A 24395-nucleotide genomic window follows, 5' to 3' on the forward strand; every position below is an offset into this window, starting at 1 on the left:
GAGAACTTACACTAAAGAGGTGATCCCTATAATTGTCAGTGCAGCAGTAAAAGTCTCCTATGATGGAGCGGTGCACAAACTACCACTATGGATTGTACCAGGAGATGGCCCCACACTGTTCGGCAGAAGCTGGCTGGGAAAAATCCGCTGGAACTGGGACAACATCCGAGCGCTCATGTGCCCAAGTTTTGAGCAAGTTCCCATCGTTGTTTGAGCCAGGCAGCGGAAGTTTCTCTGGGGCGAAGGTACAGATCCATTTGGTTCCCGGTACATGACCCATCCACCACAAGGTATGTGTGGTGCCATACATGATGTGAGAGAAAGTGGAGATCGAGCTGGACAGGCTGCAACGAGAGGGCATCATCGCGCCGGTTGAGTTCAATGAGTGGGTCATTCCGATTGTTCTGGTTCTCAAGGGCGATGGCACGGTCAGAATTTGTGGGGACTATAAAGTAACGATTAACCGTTTTTCATTGCAGGACCAGTACCCGCTACCCAAGGCAGACGACCTATTTGCGATGCTGGCAGGAGGAAAGACGTTCACGAAGTTGGACCTGACCTCGGCCTACATGACACAGGAGCTGGTGGAATCTTCGAAAGGCCTCACCTGCATCAACACGCATAAAGGTCTGTTCATCTACAATAAATGCCTGTTTGGGATTCGATCACCTGCAGCTATTTTTCAAAGGAACATGGAGAGTCTGCTAAAGTCAGTTCCGCGCACCGTGATTTTCCAGGACGACATATTGATCACATGGGACGACATATGGGACACCATCCAACACTTGCAGATCCTGGAAGAGCTTCTTAGTTGGCTAGATCGTGTGGGACTCAGGTTGAATCGCTCGAAGTGTGTTTTCCTGGCGCCAGAGGTCGAGTTCTTAGGGAGAAGAATCGCGGCAGACGGCATCAGACCCACCGACGCCAAGACGGAGGCCATCAAGAACGCGCCGAGACCACAGAACGTGACGGAGCTGTGGTCGTTCCTGGGACTCCTCAATTATTTTGGTAATTTCCTACCCGGGTTAAGCACCTTGCTAGAACCTCTAGCATCTTTAGAGCAAAGAAAATCTGCCACAATCAATCGCCCCCCACTCCCCAGTAGCATTGTAATCACGAGTAATGATTTAAGGGAACATTTTCTGCTTTTGCACTCCTGACATGCCAGGAGCATATGTTGGAATACGGGCATGGAAAATTGCACACCTGTTGTGCATCCTGCCTTACTATAACTGGCTGCAGTTTTCTTTTCAGAGGTTTGGAACTTTGCAAATATTATAGACTATAGTGTCTGAAATTCATGGGCCTGTAGGAAACATTTGCAGTGCAATTGAGGCAGAACCCAGTCCCACCAGTTCTAGGCACCAAACCCCAGGAAAGATATATCGGCTTTTGGAGGGAAAGAGCCCAGATTATACCAGAGCTTTAAGGGCTAAATTATGAGGGCAGCTGGGATTTGAATCCAAACCTTCTGAGTCAGAGGCAAGAGTGCTACCCACTGAGCCAAGAGTGACAGCGGATAGTTGTGTGGTGAAGTTTGATATATTTCAATGGAAAATCTCTGTTGGAGAGCAACGATGGCATTGTCACTGAAGCAGCTCATGATGGCCTGAAGTTGTCCTTTTTCTAAAGAACGTCACACCGGTTCACCACCCTGCTGCACTTTATATTTCATAGAATAGTTACAGCATTCGGCCCGTCAAGCACGTGCCGGCTGCCTGTCTCTCTCACTCCCCCCACCCTTTCCCCATAGCTCTGCAGAAGTACCTTCGGGTACTTCTCCAATTCCCTTTCGAAATCCACGATTGAATCTGCCTCCACCAGCTTTCCAGATTCTAACCACTCGCTGCGTAAAAAAGATTTTCCTCACGTCGCCTTTGGGTTTTTCACCTTAAATCTGTGTCCTCTGGTTCTCGACCCTTCCGCCAATGGGAACAGTTTCTCTCTCTCTACTCTGTCCAGATCCATCATAATTTTGAGCATCTCCATCAAATCACCTCTCAACCTTCTCTGCTCTAAGGAGAACAACCCCGGCTTCTCTGTATATCCACATACCGTATATACTCGCGTATCCTGCGATCTCGCGTATCCTGCGATCTCGCGTATCCTGCGATCTCGCGTATCATGCGACCCCTAAATTTTCGTCCCCAAAACATGATTTTACCATATATCTCATGTATCATGCGAGTCACTTTTTTGAGATCGAATACAGACCTTAACATGAAACATCGAGTGGATTCTGCTCTCTCTCCGTGCTCTCTCCCCGTGCTCTCTCTCCATACTCTCCCCCCCCGACCTCCGCGACTCTCTCTCCCCCCCCGACCTCCGCGACTCTCTCTCCCCCCGACCTCCGCGACTCTCCCCCCCCCGACCTCCGCGACTCTCTCCCCCCCGACCTCTGCGACTCTCTCTCCCCCCGACCTCCGTGACTCTCTCTCCCCCCCCGACCTCCGCGACTCTCTCTCCCCCCCCGACCTCCGCGACTCTCTCTCCCCCCCCGACCTCCGCGACTCTCTCTCCCCCCGACCTCCGCGACTCTCTCTCCCCCCGACCTCCGCGACTCTCTCCCCCCCCGACCTCCGCGACTCTCTCTCTCCCCCCCGACCTCCGCGACTCTCTCTCCCCCCCCGACCTCCGCGACTCTCTCTTCCCCCCCCCGACCTCCGCGACTCTCTCTCCCCCCGACCTCCGCGACTCTCTCCCCCCGGCCTCCGCGACTCTCTCCCCCCGACCTCCGCGACTCTCTCTCCCCCCCGACCTCCGCGACTCTCTCTCCCCCCCGACCTCCGCGACTCTCTCTCCCCCCCGACCTCCGCGACTCTCTCTCCCCCCCGACCTCCGCGACTCTCTCTCCCCCCCCGACCTCCGCGACTCTCTCTCCCCCCCCGACCTCCGCGACTCTCTCTCCTCCCCCCGACCTCCGCGACTCTCTCTCCCCCCCCGACCTCCGCGACTCTCTCTCCCCCCCCCGACCTCCGCGACTCTCTCTCCCCCCCCGACCTCCGCGACTCTCTCTCCTCCCCCCGACCTCCGCGACTCTCTCTCCCCCCCCGACCTCCGCGACTCTCTCCCCCCCCGACCTCCGCGACTCTCTCCCCCCCCGACCTCCGCGACTCTCTCTCCCCCCCCGACCTCCGCGACTCTCTCTCCCCCCGACCTCCGCGACTCTCTCTCCCCCCCCGACCTCCGCGACTCTCTCTCTCCCCCCGACCTCCGCGACTCTCTCTCCCCCCCCGACCTCCGCGACTCTCCCCCCCCCCGACCTCCGCGACTCTCTCTCCCCCCCCGACCTCCGTGACTCTCTCTCCCCCCCCGACCTCCGCGACTCTCTCTCCCCCCGACCTCCGCGACTCTCCCCCCCCCGACCTCCGCGACTCTCTCCCCCCCCCCCCGACCTCCGCGACTCTCTCCCCCCCCCCCGACCTCCGCGACTCTCTCTCCCCCCCCGACCTCCGCGACTCTCCTCCCCCCCGACCTCCGCGACTCTCTCTCCCCCCCCGACCTCCGCGACTCTCTCTTCCCCCCCCCGACCTCCGCGACTCTCTCCCCCCCCGACCTCCGCGACTCTCTCCCCCCCGACCTCCGCGACTCTCTCTCCCCCCCCGACCTCCGCGACTCTCTCTCCCCCCGACCTCCGCGACTCTCTCTCCCCCCGACCTCCGCGACTCTCTCTCCCCCCCGACCTCCGCGACTCTCTCTCCCCCCGACCTCCGCGACTCTCTCCCCCCCGACCTCCGCGACTCTCTCCCCCCCCCGACCTCCGCGACTCTCTCCCCCCCCCGACCTCCGAGACTCTCTTCCCCCCCCGACCTCCGCGACTCTCTCCCCCCCCCGACCTCCGCGACTCTCTCTCCCTCCGACCTCCGCGACTCTCTTCCCCCCCCGACCTCCGCGACTCTCTCCCCCCCCGACCTCCGCAACTCTCTCTCCCCCCCCGACCTCCGCGACTCTCTCTCCCCCCCCCGACCTCCGCGACTCTCTCTCCCCCCCCGACCTCCGCGACTCTCTCCCCCCCCGACCTCCGCAACTCTCTCTCCCCCCCCGACCTCCGCGACTCTCTCTCTCCCCCCCCGACCTCCGCGACTCTCTCTCCCCCCGACCTCCGCGACTCTCTCTCCCCCCCCGACCTCCGCGACTCTCTCTCCCCCCGACCTCCGCGACTCTCTCTCCCCCCCCGACCTCCGCGACTCTCTCCCCCCCCGACCTCCGCGACTCTCTCTCCCCCCGACCTCCGCGACTCTCTCTCCCCCCCCGACCTCCGCGACTCTCTCTCCCCCCGACCTCCGCGACTCTCTCTCCCCCCCGACCTCCGCGACTCTCTCCCCCCCCGACCTCCGCGACTCTCTCCCCCCCCGACCTCCGCGACTCTCTCTCTCCCCCGATCTCCGCGACTCTCTCTCCCCCCCCGACCTCCGCGACTCTCTCTCCCCCCGACCTCCGCGACTCTCTCTCCCCCCCCGACCTCCGCGACTCTCTCTCTCCCCCCGACCTCCGCGACTCTCTCTCCCCCCCCGACCTCCGCGACTCTCCCCCCCCCGACCTCCGCGACTCTCTCTCCCCCCGACCTCCGCGACTCTCTCTCCCCCCCCGACCTCCGCGACTCTCCCCCCCCCGACCTCCGTGACTCTCTCTCCCCCCGACCTCCGCGACTCTCTCTCCCCCCGACCTCCGCGACTCTCTCTCCCCCCCCCCGACCTCCACGACTTTCTCCCCCCCGACCTCCGCGACTCTCTCCCCCCCCGACCTCCGCGACTCTCTCTCCCCCCGACCTCCGCGACTCTCTCTCCCCCCCCCCGACCTCCACGACTTTCTCCCCCCCCGACCTCCGCGACTCTCTCTCCCCCCCGACCTCCGCGACTCTCTCCCCCCCGACCTCCGTGACTCTTCTCTCCCCCCGACCTCCGCGACTCTCTCTCCCCCCCGACCTCCGTGACTCTCTCTCCCCCCGACCTCCGCGACTCTCTCTCCCCCCCCGACCTCCGCGACTCTCTCTCCCCCCCGACCTCCGCGACTCTCTCTCCCCCCCGACCTCCGCGACTCTCTCTCCCCCCCCGACCTCCGCGACTCTCTCTCCCCCCCGACCTCCGCGACTCTCTCCCCCCCCGACCTCCGCGACTCTCTCTCCCCCCCCGACCTCCGCAACTCTCTCTCCCCCCCGACCTCCGCGACTCTCTCTCTCCCCCGACCTCCGCGACTCTCTCTCCCCCCGACCTCCGCGACTCTCTCCCCCCCCGACCTCCGCGACTCTCTCCCCCCCCGACCTCCGCGACTCTCTCTCTCCCCCCGACCTCCGCGACTCTCTCTCCCCCCGACCTCCGCGACTCTCCCCCCCCGACCTCCGCGACTCTCCCCCCCGACCTCCGCGACTCTCTCTCCCCCCCCGACCTCCGCGACTCTCTCCCCCCCCCCGACCTCCGCGACTCTCTCTCCCCCCCGACCTCCGCGACTCTCTCTCCCCCCCGACCTCCGCGACTCTCTCCCCCCCCCGACCTCCGCGACTCTCTCTCCCCCCCCGACCTCCGCGACTCTCTCTCCCCTCTCTCCCTCCGTGACTCTCTCTCCCCCCCCGACCTCCGCGACTCTCTCTCCCCCCGACCTCCGCGACTCTCTCTCCCCCCCCGACCTCCGCGACTCTCTCTCCCCTCTCTCCCTCCGCGACTCTCTCTCCCCCCCCGACTCTCTCTCCCCCCCCGACCTCCGCGACTCTCTCTCCCCCCCGACCTCCGCGACTCTCTCTCCCCCCCCGACTCTCTCTCCCCCCCCGACCTCCGCGACTCTCTCTCCCCTCTCTCCCTCCGCGACTCTCTCTCCCCCCCCGACTCTCTCTCCCCCCCCGACCTCCGCGACTCTCTCTCCCCTCTCTCCCTCCGCGACTCTCTCTCCCCCCCCGACTCTCTCTCCCCCCCCGACCTCCGCGACTCTCTCTCCCCCCCGACCTCCGCGACTCTCTCTCCCCCCCCGACTCTCTCTCCCCCCCCCGACCTCCGCGACTCTCTCCCCCCCGACCTCCGTGACTCTCTCTCCCCCTGAAGAGAAGAATTTCAGCAGGAGTCAAATGGATTTTTTTTTGCATTGGGAGGATGTAATTAGTGGTGTGCTGCAGGAACTTGGCTTGTTTTCCACATAAACTAATGATTTGGTCATGAGTATCGAGGAACTAATATCAACCAGGGATATTCGATTTACAACCATCATGGAGAGTGAGAGGAGAAACCAAGAGAAATGTCTTTACATAGAGGATTGTTGGAGCATGCCGAGATTCAGCGTGGATACGGTCTGCTTAACAGCCTAACAGCCTAATCTTGGCCAGCACTTCACACCCGCAAATTTTGTATCTCGTGTATCATGCGACCCCCCAAATTTAGGTTACAATTTAGGTCTTCAAAAGTCGCATGATACGCGAGTATATACGGTAACTGAAATTCCTCACCCCTGGAATCATTCTTGTAATTCCTTTCTGCAGCCTCTCTAAGGCCTTCACATCCTTCCTAAAGTGCGGTGCCCAGAATTGGACACAGTACTCCAGTTCAGACCAAACCAGTGTTTTATACAGGTTCATCATCATTTCTTTGCTTTTGTAATCTATGCCTCTATTTATAAAGCCCACAATGCCGTATGCTTTTTTGACCACTTTCTCAACCTGCCCTGCCACCTTCAACGATTTATGCACACTTACTTTCAGGTCTCTCTGTTCATGCACCCGCCTTTAGAATTGTATTCTTTAGTTTATATTGCCATTTATATTTGAAAAAGCCTAGGTACAAATACCTTTCCCTGCCATGCGTGTAGGTGTGAGAATAATTGTATTAATCTCGGACTGCCGTGGTATGTGTTGACTCCACCCCTTGAATGGAGTTTCATCAGTGCAGTTCTCAGTGGAGACGTTAACTGTCAGTGCGGTGTGGCTTCCATCACAGAATCGTAGCAACAAGGAGCCGCTTTTACTGGGGACTCTGTCAGTCAAGCAGGTCTCAAATGTCAAATGTCCCAGTTAGAAAGCATTTGCTGAGCATGTGATATGAACTGGTGTACCAAACGCTGTCCTTCAGGAGTAGATGCAACCAGAAAGAAAGAAAGAATTACATTTATATAGCACCTTTCACGACCACCGGATGTCTCAAAGCACTTTACAACCAATTAATTACATTTTGAAGTGTAGTCACTGTTGTAATGTAGGAAACACGGCAGCCTATTTAAACACAGCAAACTCCCACAAACAGCAATGTGATCATGACCAGATAATCTGTTTTGTTTTGTCATGTCGATTGAGGGATAAATATTGGCCAGGATACTGCGGATAATTCCCCTACTCTTCTTCAAAATAGTGCCATGGGATCTTTTACGTCCACCTGAGAGCGCAGACGGGGCCTCGGTTCAAGTCTCATCCGAAAGACGGCACCTCCGACAGTGCAGCACTCCCTCAGCACTGCACTGGAGTGTCAACTTAAATTTATGTGCTCAACTCCAACTGAGGGCAAACTAAGGTCTTGTACAAGTTCGACATTACCTCCTTTTTTGTATTCTTTGCCTCGTGATACAAAAACAGGAATTCTGTTTGCCATTTTTAATGCCGTATACACTTGCTCTTCCACCATTAATGACCTGTGTATCTGCACATCAAGATCCTTCTGCTTCTCTACTCCTCTTAAATTATTGCTGTTTAAAGTGCTCTTCCTTTCCCTATTTGTAGGTTTACACACTGAACTGCATCTGCCACCGATTTGCCCATCTTTCCAGCTTGTCTTTGTTCCTTCACAATCCTCAGCAGAATTTGGCAAACTCCCATCCCCCAATCACCAAATTTGGGGTCATCAGTGAATTTCAATAATGTTCCCTTAATTTCTTAAGTCGCGATCATTTATGTTTATGGTAAATAAGAGGAACCCCAATACAGCCCCCTGTTTGACATTACGCACCACAGCTTTTCAACCTGCCCTTTACCCACCCTGCCCTTTGTTTTCTGCCATCCAGATGTCTCTCTATCCTTGTGCCCCAATTCCCTTTAAATTCCTCGTGCTGTGGCCTTTATCATGCTATCTTATCAAATAGAATCATAGAATCAACACAGAAGGAGGCCATTTGCCTGTGCCAGCCCATTGTGCAAGAGCTATCCAATACTCCCCTGCTCTTTTCCCATAGCCCTGTAAATGTAACCTTTTCGCATATATATCCAATTCCTTTTTGAAAGTTACCATTGAATCTGCTTCCAGATTTCTCTGGGGAATACCACTTACCACATTCCACAGATTCAATAAATAAGTTTGAAAATCCATAAAAATGACCTTTATTCCCTTTATCTTCTCTCTGATTTCAGTGCAGAATTTTACAAAGTTGACCAATAACGACCTGCCGTGTAGAAATCGCTGCTTACTAACCTTGTTTAACTTCCGTTTCTCCAAGTGCTCCATAAGTTCACTGCATATTATGGATTGTACTTCTCAAACAACTGAAGCAGCCTATTTTTTTTGACTGAAGTCTCCTATTTTTGAAGAGTGATAGCCACTCCTCCAGTCCTTTGGCACAATTATTCCTTTTGACAGGACTTTGGGAAAATTATCCTGTGGTCTTTGGCTATTTCTTCCCCAGCTTCCCTCAGGGTCCTCTTTGTAAACCACTAGGTCCCAGTGATTTGATTCCTTCGGTTTCAATAACTTCTTTATTACCATCTCTGTTTGAACAGTAACCTCCACTCGCTGTTCCATACATCATCGTCATAGGCAGTCCCTCGAAATCGAGGAAGACTTGCTTTCACCTGAGTTCTCAGGTGGCTGTACAGTCCAATACGGGAATTACAGTCTCTGTCGCAGGTGGGTCAGACAGTGGTTGAGGGAAAGGGTGGGTGGGACTGGTTTGCCGCACGCTCCTTCCGCTGCCTGCGCTTGATTTCTGCATGCTCTCGGCGACGAGACTCGAGGTGCTCAGTGCCCTCCCGGATGCTCTTCCTCTACTTAGGGCGGTCTTTGGCCAGGGACTCCCAGGTGTCAGTGGGAATGTTGCACTTTATCAAGTTGTCCTTGAAACGTTTCCTCTGCCCACCTGGGGCTCACTTGCCGTGTAGGAGTTCCGAGTAGAGCGCTTGCTTTGGGAGTCGTGTCGAGCATGTGGCCTGCCCAATAGAGCTGGTCGAGTGTGGTCAGTGCTTCGATGCTGGGGATGTTGGCCTGATTGAGAACACTGACGTTGGTGTGTCTGTCCTCCCAGGGGATTTGCAGGATCTTGTGGAGAGACAGCGTTGGTGGCATTTCTCCAGCGATTTGAGGTGTCTACTGTATATGGTCCACGTCTCTGAACCATACAGGAGGGCAGGTATCACTGCAGCCCTGTAGACCATAAGCTTGGTGCCAGATTTGAGGTCCTGATCTTCGAACACTCTCTTCCTCAGATGGCCGAAGGCTGCGCTGGCGCACTGGAGGCGGTGTTGAACCTTGTAGTCGATGTCTGCCCTTCCTGATAATAGGCTCCCGAGGTATGGAAAGTGGTCCATGTCCAGGGCCGCACCATGGATCTTGATGACTGGGGGCAGTGCTGTGTGGCGGGGTCAGGTTGGTGGAGGACCTTTGTCTTACGGATGTTTAGTGTAAGGCTCATGCTTTCGTACGCCTCGCCTCTGTTCCATACACACCACCGGTGGGTCTACAATTTCAATATCCACCTCCTCCATGAACCCTGAGGCAAAATCATTCTTTGGTATCTCTGCCATTCCCTCACTCCCCACTACCAGCTTGTTTCCCTCAGCTCTCAGTATTCCTATCTTGACTATTCTTGTATTATGAATGTGCCTTTTTATTGCTCCCTGAGCTGTGACATTTCAGACTTTGATTAAAGTATTATCCTTGGGTCCTGCACCTGTAAACGGTAACAGCAACTGTAGGAAAAGGCAGAATCATATCGCCATGTCACACAAAGATAAAGTTACTCATCAGAAATCACCAGATGAACTGACTGCATCCTGTCAATCCTGGAACCAGCCCTGCCCACTCCCACTAAGTTATCAGATAACCAATTACCAGTGAGGAGATACTCAGCCAAAGAGAAGCAATTGTATTGGGTTCCTGGCCACGGCAACTCAGTGACTGAGGACATTCAAAGAGTTACCAAGACAGAAATAGGACAGAGCCAGACAGGATGCATCGTTACGCTATGTGCAGTTTCAGTTACCTATTATCAGGATCGCAGTGTTGTATTTGATGCCAATCCTGTTCTTTTCATTTTTCCTTTAGAGTTTGGTCCACATTGTGTCCCAGGAATCCAGAAATTGATTGTTCTCAGAAATGTGGTAATAGAAAACCTCCATTATATACCACTCGGGATTGGTCTCAAGATGCTGCCTTCTAAAACGATAGGAAGAGAAGTAGTCCATTCAGCCCCTCGAGACTGTTCCGCTATTAATCTGACCTGTCCCTCAGCTCCATTTACCCGCCTTTGCTCCATATCCTTTGATACCCTTACCTAACAAAAATCTATCGATCTCAGTCTTGAAAATGTCATTCCTTCCAGCATTCAGCCTTTTGGGGGAAGACAGTTCCAGATTTTCACTACCCGTTGTGTGAATAAGTGCTTCCTGATTTCACTCCTGAATGGCCTAGATCTCATTTTAAGATTATTGCCCATGTTCCGGATTCCCCCAACAGAGGAATTTGCTTCTCTGTATCTAGCTTATCGAACCTCTCTATCATTTTAAACACCTCAATTAATTCACCCCTCAACCCTCTAACCTCAAGGGAACCAAAACCAACATTTCAATAACCCCCAGCATCCACAGCCTTTGGGGGAAGAGATTTCCACAACCCTTTGTGTGAAAAGATGCTATCTGATTCCACCCCTGAATGACCTGGCTCTAATTTTAACATTATGTCTGTTGTGTATTGTCCAGGTACATCAAATGTATAATATAAGTACAATGGTGCACCACAGAGGGCGCTGTGGTGGGAGACCTGAAAGTAGCTGCACGAGGCAGTATAAAAGGCTGCCCACCACACCTGAGAGGCACTCTGGAGTTACACAATAAAGGACCAAGGTCACAGCAGTTATTACAACACCAGACCGTGTGGAGTCAGTGATTTGTGTGCTACATACACCACATTGGTGACGAGGACACGGACGAACTTCACGCAAACATGGCTACTCTGGGCTCGCTAAAGGACTTTACCGTGGGCAATGATTGGGAGGCTTTTACGGAAAGGCTCGAGTAATACTTCACAACAAACGACCTGACGGGGAGCACGGACGCACTGAGAGAGAAGCGTAAGGCGATATTGCTCTCCAGTTGTGGCGATGAGGTTTACTGTCTCGTCAGGGATTTGCTGGCACCCAGGAGCACCAGGGACCAGTCATACGAGGAGCTGACTGAACTCATTCGTGACCAGTTGAAACCAAAGGAGAGCATCCTCACAGCCAGACACAAATTCTACCATCACTGCAGACCTGAGGGCCAGGATGTCACCAAATATGCTGCGGACCTCAGGAGACTCGCGGCGCCGTGTGATTTTGGTGCACACCTTGACGAGGCGTTGCAGGACGTTTTTGTTATGGGGATTGGCCACGAGGGCCTCCTTCACAAGCTGCTGGCCACGGAACCCACAGTCACTCTGACAAAGGCCATCACCATCAGCCGGGCATATATGACCTCGACTTGCAGCACCAAGCAAATGATCCACACAGTCTCGAACCCGGCAGACACTGTCCACAGGATAGCACCCACCACGGACAAAACTGCAGAACGTGGCTCTGCCCGGGGCAGAGAGCACGGACCTCGGGATCCTGGAACTCAGAGTCCGCTGAGGGGGGCCAATCAAGCAGCACCATGCTGGCGCTACGGAGGAAGCCATGGGGCTCACCGGTGCAGGTTTGCGGAGTACACATGCAATACCTGCCACGTTAAAGGCCACCTTCAGCGTATGTGTAAAAGAAATCAGACTCACCTTGTGGCTGAGGAGATGGGGGATGATCCACTGTTCAGTGAGGAGCAGGTAGAAGATGAGGTGTTGGGACTGTATACGTGCACCGACGATTCGCCCCCAGTGATTATGGAAGTAAAAATTAACGGAGTCCCAGTGAGTATGGCAATGGATACGGGATCGGGTCCGTCGTTGATGAGTCAGAGAACTTTTGAAAAACTGTGGGTCAACCCGGCTGCACGACCCAAGCTGGTCCCGGTCACGGCGAAGCTGCGTACCTACACCAGGGAACTGATACCTGTTCTCGGCAGAGCGGATGTGCAGGTATCTCATGGGGGCGAGACGCACGGTTTACCTTTGTGGGTCATTGCAGGCGATGGGCCGGCACTCCTCGGCAGGAGATGGATGGGGAAAGTCCGTGGGAGCTGGGAAGACTTCTTCATTCCTCCACAGACTGCTGCTCCCCGGGTTCCCAAAGAGCAGTCTTGTAGGTGCGGGCCTATTGATGGGGTGCGTGCCAGCGGGGTGCTGCAGGTGATGAGCGGGAGGTCCATCGATGGCCAACAAACCAGGGAGGCCCACGCAGAGAAAATGTCGGGCGGCGGTAGAGGCTACAGCGGTGGCCGGAACGGCAGGAGAGGAGGCGAGAGCGGCCGGAACGGCAGGAGAGGAGGTTACAGCGGCGGCCGGAACGGCAGGAGAGGAGGCGACAGCGGCCGGAACGGCAGGAGAGGAGGTTACAGCGGCCGGAACGGCAGGAGAGGAGGCTACAGCGGCGGCCGGAACGGCAGGAGAGGAGGTTACAGCGGCGGCCGGAACGGCAGGAGAGGAGGTTACAGCGGCGGCCGGAATGGCAGGAGAGGAGGTTACAGCGGCGGCCGGAACGGCAGGAGAGGAGGTTACAGCGGCCGGAACGGCAGGAGAGGAGGTTACAGCGGCCGGAACGGCAGGAGAGGAGGCGACAGCGGCCGGAACGGCAGGAGAGGAGGTTACAGCGGCCGGAACGGCAGGAGAGGAGGTTACAGCGGCCGGAACGGCAGGAGAGGAGGCGACAGCGGCCGGAACGGCAGGAGAGGAGGTTACAGCGGCCGGAACGGCAGGAGAGGAGGCGAGAGCGGCCGGAACGGCAGGAGAGGAGGCGACAGCGGCCGGAACGGCAGGAGAGGAGGCGACAGCGGCCGGAACGGCAGGAGAGGAGGCGACAGCGGCCGGAACGGCAGGAGAGGAGGCTACAGCGGCCGGAACGGCAGGAGAGGAGGCGACAGCGGCCGGAACGGCAGGAGAGGAGGCTACAGCGGCCGGAACGGCAGGAGAGGAGGCGACAGCGGCCGGAACGGCAGGAGAGGAGGTTACAGCGGCGGCCGGAACGGCAGGAGAGGAGGTTACAGCGGCCGGAACGGCAGGAGAGGAGGCGACAGCGGCCGGAACGGCAGGAGAGGAGGTTACAGCGGCCGGAACGGCAGGAGAGGAGGCGAGAGCGGCCGGAACGGCAGGAGAGGAGGTTACAGCGGCCGGAACGGCAGGAGAGGAGGCTACAGCGGCCGGAACGGCAGGAGAGGAGGTTACAGCGGCGGCCGGAACGGCAGGAGAGGAGGCGAGAGCGGCCGGAACGGCAGGAGAGGAGACTACAGCGGCCGGAACGGCAGGAGAGGAGGTTACAGCGGCCGGAACGGCAGGAGAGGAGGCGACAGCGGCCGGAACGGCAGGAGAGGAGGTTACAGCGGCGGCCGGAACGGCAGGAGAGGAGGCGACAGCTGCCGGAACGGCAGGAGAGGAGGTTACAGCGGCGGCCGGAACGGCAGGAGAGGAGGCGAGAGCGTCCGGAACGGCAGGAGAGGAGGTTACAGCGGCCGGAACGGCAGGAGAGGAGGCGAGAGCGGCCGGAACGGCAGGAGAGGAGGTTACAGCGGCCGGAACGGCAGGAGAGGAGGCGAGAGCGGCCGGAACGGCAGGAGAGGAGGTTACAGCGGCCGGAACGGCAGGAGAGGAGGTTACAGCGGCCGGAACGGCAGGAGAGGAGGCGACAGCGGCCGGAACGGCAGGAGAGGAGGTTACAGCGGCCGGAACGGCAGGAGAGGAGGTTACAGCGGCCGGAACGGCAGGAGAGGAGGTTACAGCGGCCGGAACGGCAGGAGAGGAGGCGACAGCGGCCGGAGCGGCAGGAGAGGAGGTTACAGCGGCCGGAACGGCAGGAGAGGAGGCGACAGCGGGCGGAACGGCCGGAGAGGAGGTTACAGCGGCCGGAACGGCAGGAGAGGAGGTTACAGCGGCGGCCGGTATAACCCGGGAGAACGCGACAAGTTTCATTTCTAAGATCTTTCCAGACAGGCTTCTCTCTCCGCACGTATAATCGCACAATTGATCCAGCCTCCTTAAAAGCTCCCACTGCTTTGCTATGTGCTACTTCCCCTACATCTACAACAACTACCCGAAGGACGCAATCATTTCACCGCAGTCCCGCCGACCGTGGTTGTTGTAATGAGAGGGCTCGGACCATCACCAACGTGCGGATTATCGGTGCTACCTGCAATGCTGGAGCAGAGACCAGAATTTCTCCCCTTCAAGCGTGATTTTATACTTTCTTTCTTCTTTGTCAGCGAGCTCAAGATGGCGGCGGGCCTCGTGGCAGCAATGCTCGGCAGACAAACGCCAACAGAGCGACTAAAATGGCGGAACCCAAGGAAAGCCTCGTGGGAACCACAAGATGGCGTCTTAAAGGGGTAATGCACCTGGGAGCCTTAAAAGGGCCCTACACCATGGTGATCCCCACAAAGAGACTTTTGTAAGGCAAGAGCGAGTCTAGAGGAGTAATGAGACTGGTATGGTGACGTGATAGGATAAGAGTTAAATTTTTTTGTTGATGCTGGTTGGTTACTGTGTTTAAAAGGTTGAAACGAGGGATATGAAGGATTTACAATACTGAATGGGTACTGTGTTTAAATATGATGGATACGAATGATTTACGGGATACAAGTAAAACAAGTAAAAGGGTTAACGGACCCGTGACTAATAATGCAAGGGTTCACCGGCTGCAAATGAACCGCTAAGGCGACTACTGAGCACAAAGGCAACGCACCAGTTGCGATACCCTGTCTCAGCGCAGCCCAGTAAAAAGGGGGTCAGCATACCACCACCGTACCTTACCCAGTGGAGCTGGGATTAAACAATTGTACAGTGCACCTGCAATCTTTTGACATACCAACTGTACCACATATTGTATGTACCATACAAATGTACCGTCTATGTATACCTGTTTTCTGTTGGAGGTTATACCCGACACTTCATCATCCATGCGAGGACTGCAAACACCACATGCTTGCACCAAATAATCTCTGCGTGGGATGATCATGGACTCACACTCACTAACCCACCAGGACGAACAAGGCCGAGGTTACCGGCAATGGCTTTTGGAACTGTGGTGGGGGGGGGGGGAGAGAGATGTTATGTATTGTCCGGGTACATCAAATGTATAATATAAGTACAATGGTGCACCACAGAGGGCGCTGTGGTGGGAGACCTGAAAGTACCTGCACGAGGCAGTATAAAAGGCTGCCCACCACACCTGAGAGGCACTCTGGAGCTGAACAATAAAGGAGCAAGGTCACTGCAGTTATTACAACACCAGACCGTGTGGAGTCAGTGATTTGTGTGCTACATACACCACATTGGTGACGAGGACACGGACGAACTTCACGCAAACATGGCTACTCTGGGCTCGCTAAAGGACTTTACCGTGGGCAATGATTGGGAGGCTTTTACGGAAAGGCTCGAGTAATACTTCACAACAAACGACCTGACGGGGAGCACGGACGCACTGAGAGAGAAGCGTAAGGCGATATTGCTCTCCAGTTGTGGCGATGAGGTTTACTGTCTCGTCAGGGATTTGCTGGCACCCAGGAGCACCAGGGACCAGTCATACGAGGAGCTGACTGAACTCATTCGTGACCAGTTGAAACCAAAGGAGAGCATCCTCACAGCCAGACACAAATTCTACCATCACTGCAGACCTGAGGGCCAGGATGTCACCAAATATGCTGCGGACCTCAGGAGACTCGCGGCGCCGTGTGATTTTGGGGCACACCTTGACGAGGCGTTGCAGGACGTTTTTGTTATGGGGATTGGCCACGAGGGCCTCCTTCACAAGCTGCTGGCCACGGAACCCACAGTCACTCTGACAAAGGCCATCACCATCAGCCGGGCATATATGACCTCGACTTGCAGCACCAAGCAAATGATCCACACAGTCTCGAACCCGGCAGACACTGTCCACAGGATAGCACCCACCACGGACAAAACTGCAGAACGTGGCTCTGCCCGGGGCAGAGAGCATGGACCTCGGGATCCTGGAACTCAGAGTCCGCTGAGGGGGGCCAATCAAGCAGCACCATGCTGGCGCTACGGAGGAAGCCATGGGGCTCACCGGTGCAGGTTTGCGGAGTACACATGCAATACCTGCCACGTTAAAGGCCACCTTCAGCGTATGTGTAAAAGAAATCAGACTCACCATGTGGCTGAGGAGATGGGGGATGATCCACTGTTCAGTGAGGAGCAGGTAGAAGATGAGGTGTTGGGACTGTATACGTGCACCGACGATTCGCCCCCAGTGATTATGGAAGGTTACAGGAGAGGAGGTTACAGCGGCCGGAACGGCAGGAGAGGAGGTTACAGCGGCCGGAACGGCAGGAGAGGAGGCGACAGCGGCCGGAACGGCAGGAGAGGAGGTTACAGCGGCCGGAACGGCAGGAGAGGAGGCGACAGCGGCCGGAACGGCAGGAGAGGAGGTTACAGCGGCCGGAACGGCAGGAGAGGAGGTTACAGCGGCCGGAACGGCAGGAGAGGAGGCGACAGCGGGCGGAACGGCAGGAGAGGAGGTTACAGCGGCCGGAACGGCAGGAGAGGAGGTTACAGCGGCGGCCGGTATAACCCGGGAGAACGCGACAAGTTTCATTTCTAAGATCTTTCCAGACAGGCTTCTCTCTCCGCACGTATAATCGCACAATTGATCCAGCCTTCTTAAAAGCTCTTTTGTATTTCTCCCAGCAGAGGAAATAATTTCCTCCGCATCTACCCATTCACATTCATTTATCATTTTAAACAGCTCCATTAGATCACCTCTCAACCATCTAAAGGCAAGGGAATACAAACTAAGTTTATGCAACCTGTCCTCATAATTTAATCCTCTAAACCCTGGTATAATTCTGGTGAATCTGCACTGTACCCAATCTAAGGCCAATATATCCTTCCTGAGGGTAGGTGTCCAAAACTGAATGCAGTACTCTAGATGAGGTCTGACCCAGGCTCTGTACAACTAAAGCATCACTTCCTCACTTTTGAATTCCAACCCTCTTGAGACAAAGGCCAACATTCCATTAGCCTTTTTGATTACTTTTTGTACCTATCCACTAGTTTTTAGTGAGCTGTGTACATGCACACCATAAATCCCTTTGATCCTCCACACCTCCATGTCTTTCACCATTCATTAAAAAAAATCCCAATTTGTCTTTCTCATATCCAAAGTGGATGACCTCACACTTCCCCCATTGAACTCCAGGCAGAAGCAGTGCTGTGAGAGCACAAGACAAGCGCAGGGCTAGTGCCTAATATTTCTAATTTGTTGCATCTCAGACATTGCCGCTAGACCCGTGAAAATCAGCTCCTGAATCTTTTGAAGTGTGCACCTTTACGTGATTGAAGATGTATGTGTGCAGGTTTATAACTATTGACTCTGGATGAATAAGGGCGAAATTGCCCCCTTTTTATAGCCCAGTTAGCGCCTCCAGGGGGCCATCGTGCAGCCCAGCACTCCATTTTGGGTGCCGTGCTGCTGGCCCAGTGGAATGCGTCCCCGGTGGCCCAGTGGTGCTACCAAAGGGCCGTGCAGAGTACGCAGCGGCCCTCCCCTTTACTGGAAGGGGAAGGGTTGCGTCTGCACCACACTGCCGTCCCGGGAACGCTCGTCAAAGGAAGCGGAGTGCAGGAGCCGTTTCCTTTGAGGAATGCATGGCCCAATTCCGCGTTGGTGGTGGGACTTCTGAATCGGGCGCTAAAAGTCCCGCCCCGGGAAGGTTACCACCCCCGGAAGGTTGGTGTGTGACCATGCTCAGCACATATGATGTAAGCTGAGTGGACCTAGTGAAATACAAGGTCGACGCTTAGCCTTGATACCCCTCTTATCGGACTAAGTGAAATACAAAGTCGACACCCCGACTAGTAGAGATGACAGACTTCGATTGGAGGTTCAAAATGGTCTTTATTCACAGGCCTGGGGAGAACCTTCTGAGACCGCTCTCAGATCCGATTCCACCGAGATGATAGCGAATTTCATATTTATACATTTAACAGTCCATCACTTCCGTCGCCTATCCCGTGTGACATCTTACACTATTCCCTATATTCGCGGTAAATCTTGTTTCTTCTTGTAAGCTTATTTTCAGCTCCTTCTGCCATTGGGGCCTTCCTTTTATCTATTCTTGTAACTTCGTTGCTGTAAAAATCGCCCTTTGTTTTTGCCAGATGGCCTTGTCTGATAGCGTGTTTTCTTAAGGCAACATGCTCATGTTATTTCTGTAGGGCAAGCATATCGTGGTTAATTTTATCAGACTTTAGCTGTAAGTCATTTATCGGGGTTAATTTTTATCAGACTTCTGCTGTAAGCCATGTTGCTATCCACACAGTGCATCTTTTACCGTTTAATTGTGCAGATCGGTCGGTGCCTTGCCCGAGCAAGTCCTCTTAATCATGGATCGATTCGCTACCCTTGTCCCGTTTCACCAAGCACACTGGTGATATACTATAGCTCAACATATTTATACATAAATTCAAGCGCGACATAAATTTGGTTATTTCAGCACATCATGATGGTGAATGCCCAGTATACTGGCAGCAGTCATGATGCTTTTATTCTGCACTAGTTCTCTGTTCCCTCAGTCTTTGAGCCACCACGACAAACCAGAGGGTGGCGACTGGGCGACAGGGCTATCCGCTGACCACCAAGCTCGTGACTCCGGTACACAACCCACGCACACGTCAGCAGCATGCAGACAATGAGAGCCAGAATCTGTGTCCGGTGGCCATGAAAGGCGCTATATAAATGCAAGTCTTTCTTCTTTCTTGCTAACATGAGTATTTACTTCGAGAGGGATAGAATTGAAAAGTAGAGAAGTTATGCTAAACTCATATCGAACCTTTGTTAGACCACACTTGGAGCACTTGTACTGTTCTCGTTGCCATTTTATAAAAAGGATATAGAGACACTGGGGAGGAGGTAAAAAAAAGATTTACAAGGATGATAACAGAACTGCGAGGTTATACCTATCAGGAAAGGATTAATAGGTTGGTTTTTTTCTGTTGAAAGGAGAAGGTTGAGGGGTGACCTAATAGAGAGAATGTTTCCAATTGTGGGGAATAGAAAAACTAGAAACCATCAATATAAGATAGTCACCAAGAAATCCAATGGGGAATTCAGAAGTAACTTCTTTGCTCAGGGAGTGGTGAGAATGTGGACCTCACTACCACAGGGAGTGGTTGAGGCGAATAGTTTAGATGCATTTAAGGAGAAGCTAGATAAGTATATGAAGGAGAAGGGAATAGAGGGTTATGCTGATATAGTAGGATGGGAGGAGGCTTGAGTGGAACATAAATGCCGACATGGACTGATTGAGCCGACTGAGCTGTTCCTGTGCTGTGTATTCTATGTAATCCTATGTAAATCGCTCCTATGCCAAAGACACCGATTTTATTTTCTCACGTAATCACTCCATTAGCGTTACTCAATCTTATAACCAAAGGGGTAGCCATGACAATAAAGGTGTAGCCATGGCAGTTAGGGTGTAGAATTTCTTTTTACCTCATTATATTAATTACGGTGATTGACGACTCATGTCATCAACAATTAAAAGGTAGCAAGTGCCCCCTTCTTAAAGGGACACAACTAATAAACTGTAAAGTAAACCAAAAAAAGGTAAATGAAACTTAACAAATTAAATTAAACAAACACATTTTCTAGACAGAGTAGATAGAGAGAATCTGTTCCCATTGGCCAAAGGGTCAAGAACCAGAGGACACCGATTTACGATGATTGGCAGAAGAACCAAAGGCGACATGGGGAGAAACCATTTTATGCAGCGAGTGTTCAGGATCTGCAATGCACGGCCTGAAAGGGTGGTGGCAGCAGACTCAATCATTGCTTTCAAAAGAGAGTTGGATCAGTGTCAGAAGGAAAAAAATTGCAGGGCAACAGGGAAAAGGGCGGGGGAGTGGGGACTAGCTGACGTGCTCTTGCAGAGAGCCGGCATGGGCTCGACGGGCCGAATGGCCTCCTTCTGTTCTGTAACCATTCTATGATTTGAAATTAAAATTTAGTTGTGGGACATGATGAAGCACTCCAGTCCCTCTGGTGCTCACTAGTCACAGAAGGTCTCAAGCGTATCAGTGGACACCGCGTACTCCATCTCCGGGGACACCGGGGCCCGGAAGCGAGGCAGGCAGTCGAGCCAAACCAAGAGCAGTCCGACAAGGAGGTTCTCCGATCTGCCCGCTCCCACTCCGCACCGGGTGGCCAAAGACCAGGGGCATGGGAATGAAATGTAGCTAAAAATTGAGGAGCGCCCCATCAAATAGTGGAAGAGGGGCTACAACCACTCACACTCTATGTGTACATGAAACAGAAATTGCAGGCGGCCCGGGAGTCCATGAATCAGCTTAATAACTTATTGCACGGGTCAGCGCTGTGCAACACCCCCCCCAGGCCAAATCCCCGATGTAATTGGGCAGCCAGGGTGTTCTCATTGTCTCACTGTGTCACACAAAGATGACCTCACTTCAAGTTGCGAAGCAACTTAAGCAACAACAAGGTAAACAAACTGCTAACAATGGGAGAACAATATCTTTCACAGCAGAAAGGCAGTCAATCAACAACAAAGAGGAATCGCATTTATAGAGTGCCTTTAATATAGCAAAATGTTCCAAGGCATTTCACAGGAGCGTTATCAAATTAAATTTGACACCAAGCCACATAAGCAGGTATTAGGACAGGTGACCAAAAGCTTGGTAAAAGTGGTTGGTTTTAAGAAGCGACTTAAAGGAGGAGAGAGGGGTGATGGGGCGGAGAGATTTAGAGAGGGAATTCCAGTGCTTGGGGCCTAGGCAGCTGCAGGCATGGCCGCCAATAGTGCAGTGATAAAAATTGGAAGAGTTGAAACATGGAGATGTGGGAATGGTGGGCTTTGGTTTGGAGAGCAAAAGAAGGTTGGAGTTGGGGCGATAGTACGTAAAGACAGAGGGGTCAAATGTGGGGTTTTTTGAGGAGGGGGTGATGACGGTAGATTTGAAGGGGAGGGGACAGTACCTGAGGAGAGGGAACTGTTCACAATATCAGCCTGTATGGGAGCCAGGAAGGGACGTTGGGTGTTCAGCATTTCGAGGGGTGTAGGTTCGAGGGAGCAGGAGGTGGGTCTCAGACAAGATAAGCTCAGAGAGGGCTTAAGGGGAGATAGGAGCAAAACTAGAGAAAGATCCAAGTATAGGGCTTGGGCAGGGGGGAACATTAGGGGGAGGTTTGGCTCAGTGGTCTCGGGGAAAAATAAATCAAGAAATAGAAATCAGTGGCTACCTGAACTATTCTAACGGGAAATACAGTATTGAAGGAAAAGCAAGATAAAGGGACTTCATTCCAATCTCTAGCTGTTTCGAATTAAGATCACTCCCTACATTATGTAAATCTACATTGTAAAAACAGTTGTACAGGGCCTTGGTGAGGCCACACCTTGAATATTGCGTACAGTTTTGGTCTCCTAGTCTGAGTAAGGACATTCTTGCTATTGAGGGAGTGCAGCGAAGGTTCACCAAACTGATTCCCGGGATGACAGGACTGACATATGAAGAAAGACTGGATCAACTCGGCTTATATTCAATGGAATTTAGAAGAATGAGAGGGGATCTCATAGAAACATATACAATTCTGATGGGATTGGACAGGTTAGATGCAGGAAGAATGTTCCCGAATTGGAGAAGTCCAGAACCAGTCACAATCTAAGGATAAGTAAGTAAGCCACTTAAGACCAAGATGAGGAGAAACTTCTTCACTCAGAGAGTTGTGAACCTGTGGAATTCTCTACCGCAGAGAGTTGATGCCAGTTTGTTAGATATATTCAAAAGGGAATTAGATATGACCCTTATGGCTAAAGGGATCAAGGGGTATGGAAAGAAAGCAGGAATGGGATACTGAAGTGTACGATCAGCCATGATCATATTGAATGGTGGTGCAGGCTCGAAGGGCCAAATGGCCTACTCCTGCACCTATTTTCTATGTTTCTATGTATTCCGCTTCCTGTTGCTAGCTCTAATAATGCACTCTTGTAAATAGACTGATTTGAATTGTTGCCGTCAGAATATCCATCACTGTAATTTGAAGCAACAACTTACCTTTATATGGTGCCTTTAACATAGCAAAACGCCGCAAGGCACTTCACAGAAGCATTATCAAACAAAACTTGACAACAATCCATATAAGGAGATATTTAGACAGGTGACAAAAAGTTTGGACAAAGAGGGAGGTTTTAAAGAGTGTCTTAAAGGAAGAGAGAGAGGTACAATGGGTATCTTGTTCCTGCACTGTAAGTGCTAGATCTATCAGATTCAACTCAAATCCAAATCCAGTCCCTAAAATAAATGGGGTGAGAGATTGATTCTTTGAATCATACAGTTTTTGGACATTGCCCCGTAGACGGGTTGGCTGATCAGACTGATATCACTCCCGCTTGTGACCCGATGTTTGGCTAGTTCATCAACATTTACCCATTTCACCATGGACAACCCATTTGATAAAAATGTTTGTAATTGTTTAAAATGGCATTTTGAAAAGGAGAAGCTGTTTTTGTATCTTCACTCTCTCCCCGTGGAGAACAGTGTGAAGTAATGGAAGGAATCGCGGGCTGGATAACAGTCTGACGTTAACTCTGTTTTTCTCTCCACAGATGCTGCCTGACCTGTTGAGTGTTTACAGCATGTTTTGTTCTTCTTTCAGATTTCCAGCCTCTCCAGTATTTAGCTTTGGTTTTAACCTTTCCGACTCACTGACTTCTTACCTGTGAGATTCCGTATGTAGGAATGCTAGGGGCCGAAATTGGTGCACTTACCATCTCTTGCCGCTGAGTTTTCTGGGCGTTCTCTCCTCCGAGCGAGTTTAGTGGAGGCCTTCCACCGGCGGGGAGGGAAAACCGCTGGCGTGCATCGCGGGTAATTGTCCTCCCGCCCGCCGAGCTGCCAGTTTGGTCTGGGTGTTCCTCTGCTGCAGCAGGGGAAAGGACTGCTGCATGGAGGCAGGTATCTAACCTCAACGGTAAGTATGAAGTGCTGCAAAAAAAGGTTAGTACACTTCTTTTTTCAATTTTTATTGCAGCGATTCAAGTGGATGGGGGTCCCCTGAAGGATTTCTAGTGTTTTTTAAAAACTTTTTTGAAAATGTTTTATTTAATCAATTCCCCCCTCCCTGGGCCCGACTCAATCCTCGACGGTACTTTGCCGAGGATTGCATTTACCGCCGAGAATGAGAGCTCCCGCTCGCTGCCGCCCAGATTCAGGGCGTAAGTCATATTTTTGCCACCGAGCGGTTTCTCCAGGATTTGTTCAGGAGACTTCCACCCAAAGATCTCAGCGGTCTTTTGGGCGGAACTTAGCTTCCACCAAGTTCGGGGTCAAAATATTTTGGGGGCGAAATTCCTAATTCCTAATTGTTTGCTGTACCAGCAGGTTAACCTTTTGTGTTTCATGTACAAGCACACCCAAATCCCTATCAACACCAACATTTAATAGTTTCTCAACATTTAAAAAATATTCTGTTCTTCTATTCTTCCTAGCAAGTGAATAACCTCACACTTCCCCACATTATACTCCAGGGACTTGAGCACAAAAAATCTAGGCTGACACTCCAGTGCAGGGCTGAAGGAGATCTACATTGTCAGATTGGATGTCTTTTGGATGAGACATTAAACCGAGGCCCCGTCTGCTCTCAAGTGGACATAAAAGATCCCATGGCACTATTTTGAAAAAGAGCAGGGGAGTTATCCCCAGTGTCCTGGCCAATATTTATCCCTCAATCAACATAACAAAAAAACAGATTATCTGGTCATTATCACATTGCTGTTTGTGGGAGCTTGCTGTGTGCAAATTGGCTGCCGCGTTTCCCACACTCCAAAAGTACTTCATTGGCTGTAAAGCTCTTTGAGACGTCCGGTGGTCGTGAAAGGTGCTATATAAATCCAAGTCTTACCTTCTTTCTTTCTATCTGCCATCTTATTGCCCACTCACTTAACCTGTCCATATTCCGTTGCAGACTCTTTTGCGTGAATTTTAACCTAATCAAAAGGATGGGTAAAAAAGCGAACCAAGCACTAGAGTATATTTCTAGAGGGATAGGATTGAAAAGTAGATACATAATGCTAAACTTGTATCAAATTTTGTTTAGACCGCACTTGGAGTACTGTGTACAGCTAGTCGCCG

At 52.9% G+C, this 24395-nt stretch overlaps 1 protein-coding gene across 2 annotated transcripts in view; it reads right to left on the bottom strand.

Moving 5' to 3' along the window:
• Positions 1 to 14584, bottom strand: part of LOC139277956 (regenerating islet-derived protein 4-like) — a 54167-nt gene extending 39583 nt beyond the window's left edge. The window contains exons 1-2 of one of the 2 annotated variants that reach the window (XM_070896590.1): positions 14422 to 14584; positions 10159 to 10331 (exon numbers count right to left, since the gene is read on the bottom strand). The gene's annotated coding sequence lies outside the window, so the exon portion shown is untranslated. The remainder of the gene's footprint in view (positions 1 to 10158; positions 10332 to 14421) is intronic. The other variant, XM_070896589.1, reaches the window with a different exon arrangement.
• Positions 14585 to 24395: the final 9811 nt, after the last annotated feature.

The sequence above is a fragment of the Pristiophorus japonicus genome, chromosome 13 (assembly GCF_044704955.1).
Source record: "Pristiophorus japonicus isolate sPriJap1 chromosome 13, sPriJap1.hap1, whole genome shotgun sequence".
In the NCBI taxonomy this organism is placed as follows: Eukaryota; Metazoa; Chordata; class Chondrichthyes; family Pristiophoridae; genus Pristiophorus; species Pristiophorus japonicus.